Source organism: Citrus clementina, unplaced genomic scaffold (genome assembly GCF_000493195.1).
Source record: "Citrus clementina cultivar Clemenules unplaced genomic scaffold, Citrus_clementina_v1.0 scaffold_7, whole genome shotgun sequence".
NCBI lineage: Eukaryota > Viridiplantae > Streptophyta > Magnoliopsida > Sapindales > Rutaceae > Citrus > Citrus x clementina.
Window position 1 is genome coordinate 8,814,190 of NW_006262075.1, and position 7,302 is coordinate 8,821,491.

Genomic DNA, 7,302 nt, shown 5'->3' on the forward strand with positions numbered 1-7,302 from the left:
TCTTATATTTTGGTTTTCTTTATACATGTACAAATATTTTACCCATTATAAGCGTTTACAAGATTAATGACGCATACTGAGCAAAGAGATTTTAAATGACAATAGAAAGATAAATAATTTGGACCCAATAATAAATTTTTATTTTTTATTTTTAATAAAGAGGGATGAACAAAAGTTAAATTAATTTTTTAACATTCTACCTCTCATAAGATTGAAATCAATTGATCGATTAAATAAATTGCTTGATGAAAATCACTTGATCACATCCCTCCCGGTGATCTTGACTTTGCCAACCTTTAAATAATCTTGCAACCATTTTATCAGATTAGTAACACAATCAACAATACCTTTGCTTTCTGTTATTGCAATAGTGGAACAAATCTTTCACTTTTTCTCCCAAGAAAATATATGATAAATAAAAGACAGCTTCCAATTATACACGCTCTTGGAATTATTAATTAGCAAAAATAATTCATAAAATCTGTATGAAGATATTGATTCTACAGGCATATTTGAAGTATTTTTCGTAACTCGTAAGTAAAATATAGACGGTTCCTTTTGACATAAATCAGCTGTAACTCTTTCTAGCCTATATAATTTATACAAGACTATTACAAGCTTCTCACTTGGGATCTTTCGACGGAAAGGAAAAGAATGAAAAATAAATGTTTCTTCTAGTTCATTCTTGCATTCCTCACTTATAATTAATGTACAACTAAGTTGAATTATTGTTGTGCAGCCAGTTGGTTCTTCAACTCTTTCTTGTTCACCTGAAAGTGGCCAAAAAGAAAAAAGTCAATAAAAGTAATGATTTAGTAACCTTTACATTCTCCCTTTAAATATGTTTCCCATTTTAGTAAAAGGACATGAAATGAAGTTTACGTGAGAAAAGAAATGAGATATGCTTGCAGTTTACCTTTCCCATGGCATTTCGAGGCAGAGAGTCCCACAAGAACAGACGGGTTGGCAGCTGAAAAGAAATAAGCATAGCAGTATTAAAATGAATGCCTGAATCCGTTTGAACATTCAACGAATTAATGAAAATAAACATTACATGCATGGCAAATTCGAACTGAATTGGATTCTCAACCACAAAGGCATTACATATAACTACTCGAAGAAAGGTGCAAAGGCTAAAACAGGAGATGGATACGAGACATGAGAGCTAGATCAAAGAAGAGAAACAGAAACTTATTTGGATGCCTACTTGGTACTATAAGCTGGAATAATGAAAGAAAGGGAAAAAAAAACAAGCATTTCTGGCTGTTTTTGGCTAGCTGAGGCAGCGGAAGCAGCTAATAAAATCTGCAGCCCAGTATGAATCTCCTCTAAGGCTTTAGCTGGAATGATAAATGAGGGGTGGGGTGTACTTCACATCAATATGATGCACTTTAAAACAAATCTTAAAGAGCGAAAACATCCATCCAATTTGTCAAATTCACTTCTTTAGGGAAGGGCCAATTGCAATTTCTATTACCAATATTTCTGGGGAAAAAAGGAAGGACAATTCATTGAGTTTAAAGATCATAAGGGAGATACATATCATACGATTTGACAAAATATTCTCATGCAACCCATAAAACATTAAATAAAGCGGGGAGAGCATGCACCTCTTATGAATGACTGATCGCATAGCTGCCTCAACGAATAATGGTCTCCAGTTCCAGTATCATAATTATCCTCAAAAACAAGATGTCGAAACCCTACTTTCAGCGCCTGCTTCAGTCTTCCATGAAAGCATGAATTAAGAGAAATCAGCATTGAGAAAAGTGAAGCATGTCAAATCTTAGAGTATATAAGGAAGTGCAAAGGTTTGTCAATATCAAATAAGTTGGACGGTGAGTACCTTTTCAATTCATTCTGATGGTCATAAAAAAATATTAGGACTCGGCTGAGATTGGTAATCCCATGTCTCTTCATGACGGGCCCCCAATCTATAGAACCAAATCCACAAAATCTTTTCCAGCAAAATATGTACAGTTTTCATCAACATAAGCGGGCCCCTTCTTTAGATAGTTAGCAGGATGCCAGGGCGAAAGTGAAATAATTGATTTATCAGGCATAGTTTGTCGCAAAACCCAGGTTGAATGTCCTTAAAAGCACCACTCTCAATCATCAGATCCAGCTTCAGCCATCGAGCAATGAACCAAGGCCCAAAGCTTTGGTCAAAACCCATACCATAAATGTTGTTTTTTACAGGACGAGTTTCATATATAGGCACAAACTCTTCCAAAACCTCGATTAAATCCTTGGTTGTCCATTCAACCCTTTTTTCCATTTTTCGATCTGCCTTTTAAAAAGGATAAGAATTAAATAACATCTAAGATAAGCAACTAAAAGTGGCCGATTCAAAATCAAGCAAGACAACTGAGATTCACCATTTCAAATTGAGTAACAATCAAAAAGGAAGTACAAAGTAACCTAAAATATGCATATTCATCTGAAAACCAAATATGACAGTAAATCAAAGAATGTGAAAGAACCTTGAAAAGAACATATACTGAGTCATAACAGGATTTAGTTTAGAAAACGATAAACCCCGGTAAATGAACAGAAGGCTACTCCAAAATTATGATTTTAGGCTCTGCAAAAACAAACAAGCCCACCCAATAACTAATCTATTTTCTAGATTAAATTTAAAAGGCCACAGCTGAATTTACAATGAAATTCATGACTACTTTAAGATCTCCTCTCTCTAGCAACACTCTCATCCACTTACACATTATTGATATAAACAATAAGACTCTCAAAGTTGAACATTTCAATTAATAAAAAAGAAGCCTATTCAGAATCCCATTTAAGTGCCAATGCACTTGATCTTCAAACTTTCATCTTGAAAGGTCACATTGCAGATATTACCATTCGCAAAAGTTTTAATAATCACAAAAATTTTATAAATTTGCACTAACTAGCTTTCAACAAGATCCCATAAAAAAAAAAAAAAATTGCAACTTTAGAAACTATTATCATATAGCAAATACATATAATTTCATAAATATATTCACAATAAATTAAATTAAAATGCAGATCTGATTTTAAAAAAGCGTTTTTAATCAAAGACTTACACCAGGGAACATCGAGATATCCAGAACCCGACTCCAAGGCGTCGGATCGGTAAAGGCGGGGCCCGAATCGAGAGAGCCGATCGTAGGGGGAAATACAAACGAGGTTATGAGAATAATGAAATGTCAACGAAACGGCGCCGAACAAGACCAAAACACAGATGATAGGACAGGGTGACGCGTGGCTGAAGCGGGAGAAGTGCTTAAGAGGCTAAGAGGGAAATGTGTTGTCGCTTCGACGTGGACTCGTCGGCGTCCGAAGATGGACCTGGCGTCTGAGAGGCGGAGACCGCATCGGCTTCGGCGGCATGGCGGCGTGAGGAGCAACGAAGTAGTGTTCATTGTGAGCGTTGGAGTAAGCGCGCGTGAAGTTTTCAAAGTTACTGTTTTTTCTTTTAAAAAAAAATTGGTAACATTTTATTTCATTTATTTATTTTTTTTTTGTAATTGATTAATTGTGACTCTTAGTTGTAGGTGATTATAAATATAATAATAAATGGGGTAATTTGATGTTTTAAACCATCAAAATACTTATTAAGCCACTTTATTAAATTGCCGACAACCTAAATTACTTTGTAGTAAGGCAATCTAATCATCAATTAATAAAGAAAAATTACATTGTTTACTCCCATCTTCAAGCCATATATTTTGTATGTAGAATTCTTGTGTTTCTTTGGATTTTTACCCATTTATTGAATTTGTTTTCTTCACCTACACTTCTGTTAGTTAATGGAATGAAATTTTTGAGGAATTTGTTAAATATTTGAACTTGGCTAAAAGTTTGTCGTTGATAAAACTCCCTCTTGATTTCAACTAGTAAATTTATGCAAAATTTCTTTACAATATTGAGCAACGTATTCTCTCTTCATAGAAGCTTTCCTAAAAAGTCAATGGAAGAACCGTATCCATTAAAAATATAATTTTATCATCTGTTTGTTTCTTAAGTTTTAAAGGTATTGTTTCACACATGAAATATTAGGGGAAAAAAACTACTTTGAAAAGAAAATTAAAGGATAGATAGGGGCGACAATTCGGTTCAAGATGTATTATTCGATTCTATTCTAATCAAATTAAACATGTTTAAATTAGAAAAAATTAATTCGTTTAATAATTGGCTAAAGTTGATTTGATTTGTAAAATAAATTAATTGAATCTAAGTTTGAGGTCACTTATTCATTTATCATTTGAGATTCATTTAATAAATAGTTAAAAAACGAATCGAGTATGAATTTATTCATTTGATGTTCATTTATTATTCATTTGATTAAATTACTTATTTGCCATTAATTTTTTATACATAAATTTAAAAATTAAGATGATAGTTTCGTAATTATAAGTTATAATAATAAGACAAAAATATTTTTTTTCAATAAATGTATTACACAAATTGTAAATGAATTCAAATTCGATTCAATTCATTGAATAATTCATTTCGATTCATTAAATTTTATAGAGTAAATCAATTAAACAAATATTCATTTAATAAACAAATGGAATTCAAACCCATTGAACTTAGACTTTATTCATTTACTATATGATTCGTTTATTTGTTTTGCAACCCCTAGATTTGAGTAGCAAGTTGTAATGGATAAAGCACCAAAAGGAGAGATGGAGGAAAGGATGAAAAATTAGTTAAATTAAAAAAAAAAGGTAATTACAATAATTTAGTTTAATTAGAGTAGTTTAGGTATTAATGTGGGTTTATAAATTATAATTTTAATATTTTTTTTGAGAATATAATTTTAATAGTTTATTTATTGAATAAATGGGTTCAAATAATCTTACCCTATAGTAATATATACATTTCATATTTAACCAAGAAACCAAACTAAATGATCGAAAGAATAATGAACTACGAAATTCACCGTAGTAAAATTGTCAGCTTTATTTATTTTTTCAGCATGATGTTCATTTGATTACTTAGATTACTGTGAGATCTCTCATCATAAAGTTATATATATATATATATAGACACGCGCGCGCGGGGGGTATACTGAATTTACTGCAGCAGAGGCTGCATTGGAAGGGGTTAAACCATAGCCTTGGAGGTCTCCTCTTGTTGATGTTGAACAATCGCTATTGTTTCAACTGCGGCTGAAGCTGCCATTCGCCATCTAGTATGGAAAATTTCAGATTGTGAAAATCACACCAAAACCACAAATTGACAGCATTTTTCATTCTTAATTATTTAATCAAGCTACATTGCATGCCCGGGATAATGGCGTTCAACAGTCAATACTTGCATTATGAAAAAATTAGAACATCCCCGGAAGATTGCCAAATACATGTGAGGAACAAGCCGTTCAACAATCAATTTGTCAGGGACAATGGGGAGAATCAAGCTTCCAGGGATAGTGTCGAAAACTCGTCCCCGTTCAAGCTTTTTCCTTAGCGTGATTAAGGGTTCTGCAGCTGGTTCGGAGAACAAAAAGGAAGAAGCAAGGGTTCTGCAGCTGGGTTAAATGAAAAGGAAGAAGAAGCTGATGTATCCTAGCCAAAACGACTTCATTCACAGCAAATTATAACAAAGAAAAAAAAAATAAAAGCAGAAACAGTGTCATTAAGAGAACGAAGAGGAAAGCCTAATTGTTTTCAAAACGAAGATGTAACTAGGTTAAACGAAGGGAAAGAAGAAATCAGACCAAAGGGAAAAAAAAAAAAGAAGTAGAAATGTCATCGTTTCGCAGCGAATCAAAACATAAAACAAAAGAGCCGAAAAGGCGTCGTTCCACGCCATTTCGGGGTTTGACCCGGGACAAACATCATTTTCTTTTTTTTTTCCTCTTTTTTTCTGGAGTGTTGATGTTTGCCCCGGGTCAAACCCCGAAAATAAATTAAACGGCATCGTTTTGTTTGTTTTTTTTTCTTTTTTGCTTCTCCAAAACACTGCCGTTTCACTTACCATTTCTAAAACGGCGTCATCTTTAACAATGGCAAATAATAATTGCAACCCACTGATGTAGTTTCTGTCTCTTTCTGGAAAAGAGATCATCATGTTTATTCTGATTTGGTGGACAGTTGCCATCATTCAACCATGTTTCACTATACAATGGTTCAACATTCTCATTTTGACCTAATAGGAGAGTTAACATTCAATCAAGTTAGACTTGTGTTTTACCGCTATAACAATATTTTTATGGAATTAAAACATAAACCCAATAAACTAAATCAGATCAGATGAAGCAACTTGGTTGACCAAATATAATGGAAAGATCTAACAAAAATTCAGAAAGCTACAACAAAAATAACAAATAATAGTAATAATCTGTTTCTGTTTCTATACTTTTTCTTCCATCTACCTGGCTTCCAATATTGGCAAAATAGAGAACAGCCAGGGTTAACAAAAACAAACCTCCAGGTCTCAGAGTTTTGCTTCCCCCTCCATAACTTTCCCCAAGTTGGACATATCCTGAAAGGAGGTTGAAGCTCTCTTCAAATCTACACCTACTAACAGAAAAGACGACTCACAGTTACTTGCATTAAAAGATTAGACTTCTTTTTTTGCACTTTCAGATGGGGAAAAGTAGCACAACACGTTGCATTTGAAATTGGAGAAAATACACAGATGATTGAAATGTTTTAGTGAGTAAGAATGCAAATTGTGTATGACACAACATATACACATATGTCCAACGAACAAGAGCAGCTGCAATTGACTGTATACACATATGACCGTAAAAAATAAATATAATTTATCAACAGAGAGCAGTTGCATAAGCCCAGAAATAACAGACAAACAGCAGCTGCAATTGACTCAAATCACAAATCTCTCATGCCCAGAAATAACGAACAAGAAGAGTGCATAAACAGACAACTGGAGATAAAATACACCTTACATTAATTCAAAAAAGAACAGAGAACAGCTGCAATTGACTCAAATCACAAATCAGAAATCTCTCATTTCTTCAACCTCACAAACTAGAAATCTCTCATCATCATTCATCCTCAACCTCAACATTAGCAAATTCAAAATTGTACCCAAATCAAGTGCGAAAGGGAAATCAATTGCAATTTCCCAAACAAGTTTCGGCTACCAGCGTTTACGGTGACCGTGGTTGTGAGTCTGTCGTGGTGGATCCCGAATGGCTGGACCTCGTTCAGGGAAGAAAGTAACGACGGTGACCGTGGCTGTGAGTCGGTCGTGGTGGATCCCCAATGGCTGGACCTCGGTCAAGGAAGGAAAGTAACGATTTTTTCGGTAAGGAATCCCTGGTGAAACGAATTCTTCGGTAAGAAAAGT

The 7,302-nt window shown here is 33.9% G+C and overlaps 1 pseudogene; it reads right to left on the reverse strand.

Annotated features, from left to right (window-relative positions):
• Positions 1-384: 384 nt before the first annotated feature.
• On the reverse strand, positions 385-3,394 carry LOC112096875 (annotated as a pseudogene).
• Positions 3,395-7,302: the final 3,908 nt, after the last annotated feature.